Genomic DNA, 16154 nt, shown 5'->3' with positions numbered 1-16154 from the left:
TTTTTTGTAAAAGTGGCGCCAAATAAGCAAGTGCACCAGAAGTTTCTGCGAGCCGGGTCAATTCATAGTTTGGCCTTACCTCACACAAGACAGGGCAAACGAATTGTGGTTTGTTTCGCGGAATTTGTTTGCTTCGCGGATGATGTGGACATTGTCGGCCAAACATTTGAGAAGTTAGCAAAATAGTGCCCCTGATTGAAACATGAGACAACACAAGTTGTGCTGGTGGTGAATGTTGAGGCAAAGTTCATGCTAGTAAGTGGAAACGTGCGCGTCAGAACCCGCACGGAAGCAGTGATACGGTTAGATTAGAAAATATGGAAAACATATTCTTTTATTGAAAATTGAGTTTGAAAGTTGGTGTCCTGATAGACCTGCCAGAAGAATGTGTCAAATATCTATTAAAGACTTCATATTTAAATTAATCTAACAATGGCTCCGTGTCCTGCACTCATAGACGGTAAGGACCATATGCTGCTGGCGGATGAGGATGAGCCCCACTGTTTCAGAGCACAAAGCTTGGTATATGTTTTGCTTGCCTGTCTCTCTCCTTAACAAGAGTCGAAACTTTTCTTATCAACGGTTAGCGTTTAATAATTTTTCCGATTCTAATCCTATTCGTTTGAGTAAATTTGACACGCATGGTGTTGATCGCTGGAAGTTTTTTCTTCTTTATATAACAGCTGTTGCTGAACCATTCACTTATTGAGGCTGAATTTTCTCCAAGAGTGTATGATAAACTTCTTAGTATAATGAATCTCAATATCATTTTGTTGGTTACCGTCTTCATATTGGGTGTGCTCCAATGTCGGGCTGAAGATGAGAAGCAACCTAATAAAAACCCAAAGAAACGTTCTCGTAAGTATCGATAAAATTCTTGACTAGTTTCACGGATTTTGCAAAACTTTTTATATTGTTCAGCTTTGGAGGATCTTCAGAAAGGGTGCTTCTGGATGGGCTGCACAGGAGCGAAGTAAAATAAAGCACGCATGAACATAATTATATGAAGAAAATAATTATAAAAACTTCATGATAAATCCAATAAATGAATTTTATAGTTGAACGAATACTATGATTTTGTATAGTTATTCCTGACGAAAAGCCAATATCAACCCGCTTCGAAATACAGGCGCCGAACGAATCAATTTTCAATAGCGAGAAAAAGTCGAACGCAGTTTGATTGGGAACAAATCGAATAGGTAATTCCAAGTACCTACACAGTCAAATTATCTCGATTGGTATACAACATTATGGGTCTAATATCAAAAGTTTGGTTTTGATTTATTTGACGAGAAAAATAAAACAAATATATTAGCCATTGAGCATCCAAGAATGGCACACAAATCTTGCAATATGTACTATTAACTACCCCATATAATTACTAAAAAAAATTACAATGCGAAAAGATACTGGAATAAATAATATATAAAATTGAGTCACATTCGCGAACGACCAAGAGTCCTCAGCGATTTTTTTCCAAAGTGGACTGGAAAACTTTTATTATACTATATTTTTTTTAAGGACTGAAGAACAGGATGTTTGAAAAGTAACGGTAGGGTAGAACGATCTATTTTGGAGGGGATATGCGCCGCGACAATTTTATTGGAAATTGTCCGACTTCCCTGGGCATAAAAGTATCATCGTGTTAGCCTTATGATTTACTAATGCAAAAATGGTAACTTGTCTTAGAAACCTCGCAGTGCTTAATAAACTCTAAGCTGTGATGCCAATAAGAAGAAGAAGAAGAAGATGCGCCGCGTCAAAATAAAAGTGATTTGAAAAACTCTTTTAGAATGAACTGCTTATCTTTTTACACATTGCCGTGGTCGAATAAGATGCTTGTCAACTATAGTTTCGTAAATATCACGTCAATTGTGCTAAACTTATGTTGTTTAGTTTTTATCGCAATAAAACAAACTAACCTATATTTTTTTTAAATCAGTCCTATTGTTGCAGTATTGTCTGTATTTCTTATGGAGGTGATACCACAATAATAGGACCTTAGCCTAATTCCGCGCATTTTCTAATACCGTGGATTTTTTTTTGCGAATTGATATATTCACGCCGTGTCCGAAACGGAATATTATTTTACTTTTATGCACCTCGGATTTTTCTTCACCAGAATTTAGGATACATTCCAAACTATCGAATAAGGGTTGTTTCAACCATGACATTCTGACCTGAAAAATGGAATAAAGTTAATTTGAATTTTTTGACCATTTTTGTATTAACATTTTTCATGAAACAACATGTTATGTTCCATTTAATAGTCATAATGATTAGTTTGTTCTTAACAACGGATTGTAACAATGCTTTCAAATCTGAACATTTGTTACTTATGTATTAGGTAAAACACGTGCTTTAAAGGGTTAGTACATTCTGACGGCCTGGAAGAGAGGTAATTTTCGGGATTTATTTCAAAGATAATCATGAATGTATGAACATAATATAAGACAGAATCACCGTCTTTAACCAGAGGTTGCACAGACTGAATACTGGACACCTATTATTAGACAACGGACAGTAACTTTAAAACAAAACTCAGTGGGTCTGTGAAGAATTTCCCGCTACTCACGAGACGAGCCAGCCTTGGGCTGAAAGTCTCGATAATAAAGACAAAAAAAAATCCCGCTTTACGTAAAGTTTTCTCCTTATCCGGGCAGGGAGCGAACATAGTATACTAATAGGCTCAGACAACTGACGCCGCTAACCGCACAGCTACGGGGCCCACAATACTTGAATTATAACATCTTTCTCTGAAATTTGATGTGCAGCAGCAAGGAAATAATATAGGTAATAAAGTTTCATTGTAGCTAGTTTAATCTGATTACCGAAGCCCCTTCTTTTGACAATTGTACATTTTGAAATAAGAATTACAACAAAAATTTCTATCAATTTGCCATTAACACCATTCCATAGTTGGATGACAACTTTCTGCTTCAAATTTGTTTTTTTTTCGTTTAATTTTGTTAGAAAATAAAAAATCCAGAGTAGCTCTCCCGGAGTCAAAATAAGCCCCGCGCGACGGTACGTGTAAAGAATGTTACTTATTTATTTTCAATACTTTTCTGCCAAAGCAGGGACTCAATGAAATGTATAAGAACTTATACAGTGTACGTTCACTAATTGGGTTGTCATAACTTATAAGGTTCTTTCTTAACGTGTAGTTTGCATCCAAATTAATAGATAAAGTTATAATAAATATTTCAAGTGTATCAGCTTATCGTTGCCAACCTGTACATATTCTGCCATCGTACGTAGTCTTTTGACGTAAGACTACGTCTGTGTTTTCTATATTGGGGTACACTTTACGATTGCGAAAATCGGGGACCATCACGAAAATATGATAGACTTTAAACTTTAATATCTCAGCCGTTTCTTGATGGATTTTCAATTTTTTTGGACCATTCGATCAAGGATGAGTCAACGCTTCTTTGTATTTATTTGAAAATACTGATTTTCAACTATTTATTATCGATAATTGATAAAAAGTTTAGAAATAGGTAAACTAACCAATCACGTACATGCATCACTAGCACAGACATAAAAAATCAATCACTTGCGGGTTTGGATCTAATCCTCAGTTTGAACAAGATTTTACGCAGAGCAGACGCATCAAAGCGATCGCAGCGGAGCGGACACAGCATCATGGAGGCGCTAACAACATTTTCAAAGAAAATCCATCGCATTGGTGGTGGTTCTCGATGTGTTGCTGCAGATCATTCAACCTCAACGAACCAGAATTTCATATGAAGAAAAGGTTGACCATAAAAATAGCACTGTGGCGATCCCGCACCGCCAGTGCCGATGCTGAAAATTTATTACAAATGGTGGTGTCAGTTAGTTGGAAAGGAACATTGGGAAGCACCATTTTATGAAAAGAAAGAGTTAATTACGAAATTGGATTGTTTCGGTGGCATCGGGTTTGGCGTGGTAGTTCGGTTGCTGTTGGTGATTCCATCCATTAAAATTCACTACATCATCTCCCTCCGACGCGCTATCAAATTTACGATTGAGTTTTGCACTTTGAAGAAAGTTTATTTCGGATAGCCGGATCAACCTTCTTTTGTATAAAATCAATGAAGACGCCACCTCAATGGAAACTATCTACAGCAACCACCCATCGGTGAACGTCGCTCGGACAGACAGATGCCGAAAGATAATGTTTGGTAGTATGAAGAAACTTCGTCTTGAGTCAAATTTCTGTTGTAATTCCTCGCAACAATACGCATCTTAGATAAACAACATCTCATAACCAAATTCAGAATCGAGAAAATTTCATAGGATTCTTAGAATTTGTCATTCTCGAAAGGTCCGTTGTCTGTGGAATCCCGATCGAACCATATCAGCTCACAAAGGGGCGGGGCTTACGGGCTTAATTTATTAAATACAAGAAAGCTGCTGTTCGGCGCGCGCGAGCCATTTTGATCGGGATTCCACAGAGAGCGGTTTGACATTCGATGCAGCGGAGCGGACACAGCAGCACGAAGTGGGTGGCAGTGTGGCAATGCTGCAAATTTATTTCAACCTTTGGAGGCTTAGCGAAAAATCATCAAGTGGCGGTCGGACAGTTGCAACGCAAGGTGTCGACAAGCGATTGGATGCAGTTAGTTATTTTACAGAAGGCGCATTGGGAAAACAAAATTGGTTCTTCTCAGTACCAACATTTTATGAAAAGAAAGAGTTAATTGCGAAAATGGACTGTTTCGGTGGCATCGGGCTTGGCGTGGTAGCTTGGTTGCTGTGATCCCATCCATTAAAATTCATCTCCCTCCGACGCGCTATCGAATCCGCTATTTACGATTGATCTCATAACCAAATTCAGAATCTTGCGAGAAAATTTCATAGGATTCTTAGAATTTGTCATTCTCCGAACGGTCCGTTATCTGCGGAATCCCGATCGAAATGGCTCGCGCGCGCCGAAAAGCAGCTTTTTTATATCTAATGAAGTAATTCCATTAGCCCCGCCCCTTCATTAATCGTTATGAGTGCACATCATATTTACACTCATATCAGATCACAAAGGGGCGGGGCTTACGGGTTTAATTTATTAAATACAAGAAAGCTGCTGATCGGCGCGTGCGAGCCATTTTGATCGGGATTCCACAGAGAGCGGTTCGGCATTCGATGCAGCGGAGCGGACGAAGGAGTGGGTGGCAAAGCTGAAAATTTATTTCAACTTTTGGAGGCTTAGCGAAAAATCATCAAGTGGCGGTCGAACAGTTGCAACGCAAGGTGTTGACAAGCGATTGGATGCAGTTAGTTATTTGACAGAAGGCGCATTGGTAAAAGAAAATTGGTTCTTCTCAGGACCAACATTTTATGCAAAGAGTTAATTGCGAAAATGGACTGTTTCGGTGACATCGGGCTTGGCGTGGTAGCTTGGTTGCTGTTGGTGATTCCATCCATTCAAATGCATGCAAATGCATCATCCCCCTCCGACGCGCTATCAAATTTGCTATTTATGATTGAGTTTTACACTTTGAAGAAAGTTTATTTCGGATAGTCGGATCAACCTTCTTTTCTATAAAATCGATGAAGACGCCACCTCAGTGAAAACTTTACACAGCAACCACCCATCGGTGAACGTCGCTCGGACAGACAGATGCCATGAGATAATGTTTTGTAATATGAAGAAACTTCGTCTTGAGTCAAATTTCTGCTGTTATTCCTCGGCGGTCGGACAATTTCAACGCAAGGTGCTGTCAAGCGTTTGGATGCAGTTAGTTATTGGAAAGACGCATTGGGAAAAGAAAATTGGTTCTTCTCAGGATCAGCATTTTATGGAAAGAAAGAGTTAATAGTGAAAATAGACTGTTTCGGCGGCATCGGGTTTAGCGTGGTAGCTTGGTTGCTGTTAGTGATTCCACCCGTTCAAATTAATTGCATCATCTCCCTCCGCCGCGCTATCAAATTTGCTAGTTACGATTGAGTTTTGCACTTTGAAGAAAGTTCATATCAGATTTTCGGATCAACCTTCGTTTGTATGCATAAAGACCTTTTTGGAGGACACCATCCTCAAAAATGGCCGAAATAAAGGAGAAATAAGCAGAATCCGAAGTGGCGTGAAACCAAACGCAAATATATTTATATGCAATGTTTGGTTTTCGCCCGCGATGTAAGCGTTCGTTACAAAGTAAGGATTGTGATGTCGCCGACTGAAAGCCAGTCGAGTGGCTTCAGCGGCCAATGAGTCATGTTAATTCCACGGTTAGAGACTCAAAGTCCATCCAACTGGGAACAACTATTCGACTACTTGATTCAGTTGGCCTCCGAGCAGTTTGCTCAATGTTAATAAAACGACACAAATTATTATGGCAAATACTATCAATTTCGAATAGCTACGTAGTCCTACGTCACCATTACGTACAACCCGATTTGGCTGCACCTTTGAGTTTTTTTTCTTAAAAAAATCACTCTTCGGTGCAAGTATAACGAGTTCGGTGGGTTATAACGAGCTCCTGCCTTGTAAGCAGGAGGTCGTGTATTCAATTCCAGGCTCGTTCGTATTTTTAAAAAAAATGTGGTAAGGACTACATCACAAAACTTGCTATACGTGGTATTGTGGGGATGTAGAGGTATTTTCGGTCTCTAGTAGCAACAATAACTACGCACTAACATTCCCTCTTTTTCCTAACCGACTGTAAGGACTTGGTCGGCGCCGTTATTGATCTAGATTTGTGAGCTGCTAAAACTTGTATTTCGAGAATGGTTGGTAAGTCCCAATCTCTATTCACTTGGATCGTAGTCCAATTAACATCAGTTCTGATCAATCACGGAGTAGCAACCATCACGTTGATGCAACTATTTTTGTCTGGCTTGTGTTGCTCGGGTATCCCCTTAAGGCACGTGATTTACCTAATAAGTACCAGTTGATCAGATTTGAAAACATTTTCACAATATGTTGTGCATTCTATTATTATGTTAGATTAAAACACGTTAAGAAAAAACTAATCATTTGGAGTATTAAATGCTACATAATATGTTGCTTCGTGGGAAATATTAGTGCAAAAATGGTCAAAAAATTCAATTGAGCTTTATTTGATTTTTCCCCGATAGAATATTTTGAAACAACTTTAATTCGACAGTTTGGAATGTAAGCTAACTTTTAGTGAGGTAAAATCCGAGGTGCATAGAAGCTACAAGCTACCTAATTTTCCGCTTCGGATACGGCGTGATAGAGTGACTGCCTGTCCTACACATCAGATTATTTGATCAAATCCACAAATATATAGCAGGAAATGTTTGCAAATAATTATTGTGGGTAGTTGTGACATATATTAGGCGTTAAAAAATAAATGTGATAATATATGCCTCGACCAGTCAAAACTATTCACCGGCTTAGCAAAGCGCCTAAAATTAGGGTTATGTTTCCAAGTCTAGTAACTTAATTTTTCAATAATATTTACTTCTATTATTTCATTGAGCCCATTTTTACTGCTATAAAATATGAGCTGGATATTGGAATGGCATTTAAAGTTGTTGTTCATGCACTTTTATTTATCAAAACAATTGTCGCGGTATTGGACCATCTTCTTCGCCAGTAGTGCCTAATACCGTGGCTAGGCTATACAGTGAAGTTGATACTATGGAAAATAAAACGTAACTATTACATTGGATACCTACTAGACAATATTAAGCATATGCGGTATTTCGAAAAATTTCGTTTCAGGTGGTTCGAAACGAAATTCCGCGGAATTTCGCGGAATTTGAGCATGGCGAAATCTGATTTCTTGATTTCGTTTCGTTTCGTAAAATTACAAAAATTTCGCTAGAAAAAACTAGCTTCTAACGAAATTTAACGGAATTCCGCGGAATTTCGAAACAAATTTAGACTAATTCATACTTTATATAATCAAAAAATTTTGGCTGCGCCGCTGAACAAAATCGTTAAGTTGTTTTCAAAACTTTAGGTTATACTAATTTTTCTATTAACGCTTACTAACCCCATTCTTAGTCGACAAATACGTAAGTAGTTATCTTCTATAAAACGTTTTCAGTGTTTCCATGATTAAATTTTAGTGATATTTTTTTTACTATTTTCATAATATGAATGCGGAATCGATCGTGTTGCTGCTGGTCATGGGACGGCAGCTGATCAGGGAGAACGCGAAGTGATAAAAATCTACCTCGCGTAGCAGAAATTTGTGTGTGCAATCGGTCGTGTTGATGTTGATCACGCCAGTTAGTGTGGGAGCACGCGAAGTGGTAAAACTAATGTCTGCATTGATGAGCACAAAATTATTTAGTGCGGAATCGAAGAAGCTTATTAAAAGAAGCAAATTGATCTTGCGTTGGATTGATTTGAAACACAGTTTTCGTCTTCTTGTTTTCAAAATATCTTCGTTTACAATAAATATTTAGTCGCTTATACTAAGGGGCTTCACATGAATTACCCAAGTAACACGGTTTGTTGTATGAGTGTTGAAAATACATCTTTCGAACTTATAGTATGTTATGTTTTGGTATGAAAAACTACTTTGATTACTTTCACACGACTCAAACAGCGCAAAAAATATCGATATTTTTAACATTTTTCAGTCGCAACCTTGTTTTTGATTGCACATTCACAAGACTAAACTTCAGTACTAAGGATGTTTTCAATAACCGACTTTCAACATTGTTCTGTCAAATTGAATAACAAAACGAAAAAGCTGACACGTGTTGGTCAAAGAAAGAAATATTTTTTATACAAAAACGAATAAAAACAAGCATGCATGAAATGATGAATTTTAATAATATTAATAAACATATACAAACTGAATAAATAAATCAAATTTGTTTCGAAGTCTCGGTTGAAACATTATATGCGGCTCATGTTTCATTGGCTAACTTTTCATTTTAATTCTCCTAAATTCATTCGCCATTGATTGAAGAAAAGTATAACTATGCCAAAACATAATTTTGAAATCGATATGTAAACAAATTCTCGAATCTGCAAAAGAAAAACAATATGGCGAGTTGTCGATAAACAACAGGGTCGATGAAGAACGTTCATAACATTGATCTTTAAAGATGTTGAAATTACGTTAAACTTCTATCATTGGGGTATATATTCTGACGAGACAAATGTCAAAAAATGAACATGATATGACATTGTTCGTAAAATCTTCCTGTAGACGTTTTATGTTGTGAGAATGTGAAACGAAACATCTAAGAAAACCAAACAAATGTCAAAAATCGACATGTTATCAGCAAGTTGTGAGAATGTAGTATGAAATTTCTTCTCTGATCAAATTGTTGTATGTTTTGCAAAAACCTTATCATAGCTTTCCTTAAACATAACATGTTTTGTATTTCATTTTCCCGACCTTTATTCAACATCATTACTAGATCTTCGTTAATAATGATGTTTTCGGTGTTACTTGGGTACCTTCTCAACTAACCAACGATTCCTTTTCCGTAGCGCTCACGGAGATGCAGAGCATACCTCGGTCTCTTAAAACAATGAGTGTTAAACTTATTTTCCTCTCCTAATACTAAATTGACTATAAGCACCGTTTTTGACCAGCATCGTTATTGTTCATGAATTGAAAACTCCGAAGCAAGTATACAATAAGAATAACTTTTTTGTATCCCAAGAATATAATTTAATTGGTGAGCTGTGCATATTTGCTGTTTCTCGGCCAATCATGATTAGCAACTACGATGTGTACAGTAAAGAAACGCTATTAAGCCTTTCTTCGACTATTTGCACAATATGTGAGGAACATTGCAGATTTGTAGGCATTTCTAGATCTTCGCATGTAATTTGCAAAAAAAAATCCAGAACGGGTGAAAGATCATTAAAATTGCTGAAAATTCTTTACTTATGGCTTTCAGCACATACACACTTAAAATAAATCGCCGAAGTCGGTAAAATTTTACCGAAATCTCAACAGCAGAACTGTTCGGTAAATAATTTTACTGATTTTCGGTGATTTTGACAGTTGAACAATGGAAAAAATTACAAAAAATCTGTAAAATAATTACCGAACAGTTCTGCTGTTGAGAATTCGGTAAAATTTACCGAATACGGTGAATTGAGTTAAGTGTGTACTGACCATAACAGCTGTTCTCATCTGCCAAGGACACACACACAATAGCTCAGTTCATCGAGCTGATTGTATATAAGACTATCGGTCTGTGAAATTCAATCCAGCTTTCCACGCTCGCTAATGGCGGCTTGTCGGTGTGCAAAAATCAATCGGTCGCTGTACTGTTTGACACTAGCTGGAGGAAAACTCACTGCCGAAAAGGCCTTTTTTCCCTTCCCCTCACCCAGGAACGCCAGTGGGCTTTCCTCCAGCTAGTGTCAAACAGTACAGTGACCAATTGATTTTTACACACCGATAAGCCGCTATTACCGAGCGTGGAAAGCTGGATATCTGCGTATACGCCTGGCAGATGTGGATACATAGTTATTAGACCCCTTCATGTTTTCATGGGTGATTACCAAGGTTTGGGAGGATTCGAACAACTTGCTTGAAGAAATCCTAACGTGCAAATTTATTACAAATGTTCAGCTTCTGATTTTTAAGAATTTAACGGTAAATCGCACATAGGCAATTATATTACTCAAATTTCCAGGGAAAAATGAGGAATAATAATATAATAAATTAGCAATAATTTGTCATAAGCTCAAAAATTTTGCAGAACAACGACTTTTGGGGAAACAGTATTTTTATGCAGTTAAAAGCTTGAAAATCACTTTAACATAGACAAAACGTGAACGGAACGAATCGCAATGTTCACAAGACTTGTAGAGCACATCAAAAGCTTTCATATAGAGGTTGTTGCGATGGTTGCGTTCTCCAAAATTGAAAATAGCCCAAAACACTAAATCGACTTGAGCCACCTTGAAATTTTATCCGAATTAGCTGAAATTTTGACAGTAGGCTTATTTTAGCATAACAATTGTGATGCTGGGCTGACCGATGGATTTTTGATACTTTTGAAAACATGAAGAGGTCTAATAGTTATGTATCTAACTAAATAAATCAAAGCATTCTTTTTCAAATTTTGACTAAGTCAAAACCACGTTGACAAGACACAATATGAAGTATGCTTCCGCATATTTACATAATTCTTAAGTGAACTAAGGTTTTAAACGAAATTTGAATCCGTATATGAAAAATCCCACAATTTCTTTATTTTTATATATACTCATATTTTTATATACTCATATAGAACTGATATAAAATTGAGCAGATTTAGGAGCACACGCTCCACGATGAATTCCTTTGAAAGCGGCACAAATGCTGGGGTATTGCTAATGGAATATGTGGCGAGAATGTGGCGGTTTATCACAGATTGCCTCTTCAGTTATTATAAGTCTTTTGGTCGCAAATCAGTTATTCGAAAAAGTGGAATCAGAATTGCGTACATAATGTAAAACCAATTCAATAAAAATTCCGCGGAAAAAAAATCAATATTTCGTTTCGTTTCGAAAAATTTCGAATTAAATGAACCTTGATTTCGTATCGTTTCGCAGTCTCGAAAGAAATCTATATTTCGTTTCGTTTCGATCCGAATCAACATAGACATTTCAAATTTCGTTTCGTTTCGTTTCGTTAGGAAAAAGTGTGTTATCGCATACCCTTAGACAATATCTGTATTAGGTATTAAACATTCATGTTAGATATCTACGACATTTTATGCGTAGGATAACTAGGGAAGCATCATCTAGATAAAGATAAACATCATCGTAAAAGATAAACTTCTTGAAGAAGACTTGAAAATAATACACATCTAATGAACCCACAAAACGTCTTCATTATGTCGTTCGGCATATAAGAGTATGATATCATCTCTGCGATATTTACAGACTATTAACGTTAATATTGGTTGGTTTATTGTAAATGGGGGGCAGCAGGGACTATGTCCAAGGGCTTGACGATCCCTCCCCAGGCCATCTGCGAGTTGTGGCGCCTGCCTAGGATGTGGTGGGGTTTGACAGTGGGCCCTGTTAAACCTCTATAAAAAGCTGCATGAATCCGCAAGCAGGCTCCGCCAAAGCGACCGTGGGCCGCTCAAAGGGCACAAGCCCAACTCCTGGTGTCAGGTGGGACGCTAAACAGCCCTGACACGACGGCCCTCCGACGAGACAGGAGGTTTGCGCAGGCCCAATAAGCCGCCTTTAAAAACAACTATTACGAAAGACATAGAAGATAATACGACTCGATACAATCGGCAACGACCTAGGCGACGAATAAAGGATCACGATTGGAAGCCTGGAAAATGGAACTGCAAGTCGCTAGGCTTCGCAGGTTGCGACAGGATAATCTACGATGAATTACATCCCCGCAACTTTGATGTCGTAGCGCTGCAGGAAATCTGCTGGACAGGACAGAAAGTGTGGAAAAGCGAGCATCGAGCGGCTACCTTCTACCAAAGCTGTGGCACCACCAACGAGCTGGGAACCGGCTTCATAGTGCTGGGAAAGATGCGCCAACGCGTGATTGGGTGGCAGCCAATCAACGCAAGGATGTGCAAGCTGAGGATAAAAGGCCGTTTCTTCAACTATAGCATCATCAACGTGCACTGCCCACACGAAGGGAGACCCGACGACGAGAAAGAAGCGTTCTATGCACAGCAGGAGCAGACATACGATGGATGCCCACTGCGGGACGTCAAAATCGTCATCGGTGACATGAACGCTCAGGTAGGAAGGGAGGAAATGTATAGACCGGTCATCGGACCGGATAGTCTGCATACCGTATCGAACGACAACGGCCAACGATGCATAAACTTTGTAGCCTCCCGCGGAATGGTAGTCCGAAGCACTTTCTTCCCCCGTAAGAATATCCACAAGGCCACATGGAAATCACCTAATCAAGTAACGGAAAACCAAATCGACCACGTTCTAATCGACGGTAAATTCTTCTCCGACATCACGAACGTACGCACTTACCGCAGTGCGAATATTGAATCCGACCACTACCTCGTTGCAGTATGCCTGCGCTCAAAACTCTCGACGGTGATCAACACGCGTCGGAGTCGTCCGCCGCGGCTAAACATTGGGTGGCTACAAGACGGTAGGCTAGCCCATGACTACGCGTAGCAGCTGTAAGTGGCACTCCCAACGGAAGAGCAGCTAGGCGCGGCGTCTCTTGAAGATGGCTGGAGAGATATTCGATCCGCCATTGGGAGCACTGCAACCGCTGCACTAGGCTCGGTGCCTCCGGATCAGAGAAACGACTGGTATGACGGCGAATGTAAGCAGTTAGCTGAGGAGAAGAATGCAGCATGAGCGAGATTGCTGCAGAACCGCACGAGGGCGAACGAGACACGATTCAAACTGGCACGGAACAGACAAAACTTGATTTTTCCGGAGGAAAAAGCGCCAGCAGGAAGATCGAGAGCGTCAAGAGACGGAGGAACTGTACCCCGCTAATAACGCACGAAAGTTCTATGAGAAGTTGAACCGTTCACGTAAGGGCCACGTGCCACAGCCCGATATGTGTAAGGACATAAACGGGAACCTTCTTACAAACGAGCGTGAGGTGATTCAAAGGTGGCGGCAGCACTACGATGAACACCTGAATGGCGAAATGGCAGACAACGGTAGCGGTATGGTAATGAACCTAGGAGCACGCGCGCAGGACATGCGACTTCCGGCTCCGAATCTACAGGAAATTCAGGAGGAGATCGACCGGCTGAAAAACAACAAAGCCCCTGGAGTTGACCAACTACCAGGAGAGCTGTTTAAACACGGTGGTGAGGCACTGGCTAGAGCGCTGCACTGGGTGATTACCAAGGTTTGGGAGGATGAGGTTCTGCCGCAGGAGTGGATGGAAGGTGTCGTGTGTCCCATATACAAAAAGGGTGATAAGCTGGATTGCAACAACTACCGCGCGATCACATATCTGAACGCCGCCTGCAAGGTACTCTCCCAAATGTTATGCCGCCGACTAACACCAATTGCAAGAGAGTTCGTGGGGCAGTACCAGGCGGGATTTATGGGTGAACGCTCCACCACAGACCAGGGGTTTGCCATACGCCAGATATTACAGAAATCCCGCAAATACAACGTGCCCACACATCATCTATTCATCAACTTCAAAGTCGTATATGATACAATCGATCGAGATCGGATATGGCAGCTATACGGCAATATGCATGAACACGGATTTCCGTATAAACTGATACGGTTGATCAAGGCGACGAAGGATCGTGTGATGTGCGTAGTTCATGTTTCGGGGGCATTCTCTAGTCCCTTTGAAACGCACAGAGGGTTACGGCAAGGTGATGGTCTTTCGTACTATTCAACATCGCTTTGGAGGGAGTAATACGAAGGGCATGGATTGACACGAGTGGTACGATCTTCACGAAGTCCGTCCAGTTATTTGGTTTCGCCGACGACATTGATATCATGGCACGTAATTTTGAGAGGATGGAGGAAGCCTACATCAGACTGAAAAGCGAAGCTAAACGAAATGGACTAGTCATCAACACGTCGAAGACGAATTACATGATAGGAAGAGGCTCAAGAGAGGTCAATGTAAGCCACCCACCACGAGTTTCTATCGGTGGTGACGAAAACGAGGTGGTTGAAGAATTCGTGTACTTGGGCTTACTGGTGACCGCCGATAACGATACCAGCAGAGAAATTCGGAGGCGCATAGTGGCTGGAAATCGTACGTACTTTGGACTCCGTAAGACGCTCCGATCGAATAAAGTTCGCCGCCGTACCAAACTGACAATCTACAAAACGCTTATAAGACCGGTAGTTCTCTACGGGCACGAGACCTGGACGATGCTCGTGGAGGACCAACGCGTACTGGGAGTTTTTGAAAGGAAAGTGTTGCGTACCATCTATGGTGGGGTGCAGGTGGCAGACGGTACGTGGAGGAGGCGAATGAACCACGAGTTGCATCAGCTGTTAGGAGAACCATTCATCGTTCACACCGCGAATATCGGAAGACTGCGGTGGGCCGGGCACGTAGCCAGAATGTCGGACAGTAATCCGGTTAAAATGGTTCTCAACAACGATCCGACGGGAACAAGAAGGCGAGGTGCACAGCGGGCAAGGTGGATCGATCAGGTGGAGGATGATTTGCGGACCCTCCGCAGACTGCGTGGTTGGCGAAGTGCAGTAATGGACCGAGCTAAATGGAGAAGACTTTTATGTGCAGCACAGGCCACTCCGGCCTTAGTCTGATAATAAATGAATAAATTATTGTAAATGTGATCTTTGGTTCATCATTTGAGCTTGTTTGATAGGGCACGATATTAGGCAATTTTCTGCACGGTATTTGAAATCGTCTTCTGAATATACGCGGTACTAGGCAATTCACAAGTCAAATGTCGAACACTATTTTCTCCATTTTTTTTATGAGTTGAAGTACAAAACATATTTTTCCCTTCAAATGTATTTAATATAGATTGAAGCGACATAGTTTTCAAGGGTGATTGTTGTTAATTAAATTTTATTTAGCGAATTTATTGTGGACATGTTCTTAACCCCACGGTTATAGGGCATGTCACGGTACCGCAATAATAGACTCAAAGGACGTAATTTGTTTTTTAATGAAAAATGTAGATGTTTCATCATTTTCAACGGAATTTGGTCAAACAAAAGTTGTTGAAGAGTTTTAGCGGATCCACAGTTGTTTTTGATGTTATTATATCCAGGATGGACTATTTAAACACTACCGTAACATTAGGACATACCACAATGATAGGACGTTTTACCTTTCAAATCAGGTCTTAGAATTAACACAAATAGTCTATTTTCATACAAAGCAAGTCAAAGCATACAACTTTGCGGAGCTGTATTTTTGTCGTTTATCGATGGATTATTTGGATATTAACTCGAATATTAACTCGAATTTTAATATGCCTATTTCATGCCTTGCCTTAAACCGGGGAAATGCCTTTCGCTAGCCTTTTGCCAGGAAATCACGTAATGGTCAACATCAGCATGGTTACAAGGGCAACAAAGTTGAAGTTGTTTCTTGGTCGCTGTAGTAAAAGCAACCCCAAGCAGCACAACTTGTTTCACTGCTGAACATTTCACTGTGTTGCAACTATTCGGAAAGTAACGATCTTTGCGTATGTGCCATCAAATATAACTCTCTTGCAATCTAAAAAGCGCAAGAGGTGGAACCTACGGAAACATCCTACGATTTCAGTAAAATTGCAATAATGTTGCAAAATACTACAGCAGAAAA

At 39.9% G+C, this 16154-nt stretch overlaps 1 long non-coding RNA gene across 1 annotated transcript; it reads left to right on the top strand.

The window, feature by feature from the left end:
* Positions 1 to 418: 418 nt before the first annotated feature.
* LOC134214144 (uncharacterized) lies at positions 419 to 1352 on the top strand. The gene is made up of 3 exons (XR_009979677.1): positions 419 to 460; positions 684 to 858; positions 922 to 1352. It is a non-coding gene; the product is annotated as an uncharacterized LOC134214144 (long non-coding RNA).
* Positions 1353 to 16154: the final 14802 nt, after the last annotated feature.

Source organism: Armigeres subalbatus, chromosome 2 (assembly GCF_024139115.2).
Source record: "Armigeres subalbatus isolate Guangzhou_Male chromosome 2, GZ_Asu_2, whole genome shotgun sequence".
Classification (NCBI taxonomy): domain Eukaryota; kingdom Metazoa; phylum Arthropoda; class Insecta; order Diptera; family Culicidae; genus Armigeres; species Armigeres subalbatus.
The sequence above is the reverse complement of the archived record's forward strand: the minus strand, read 5'-3'. Positions and strand labels throughout refer to the sequence as shown.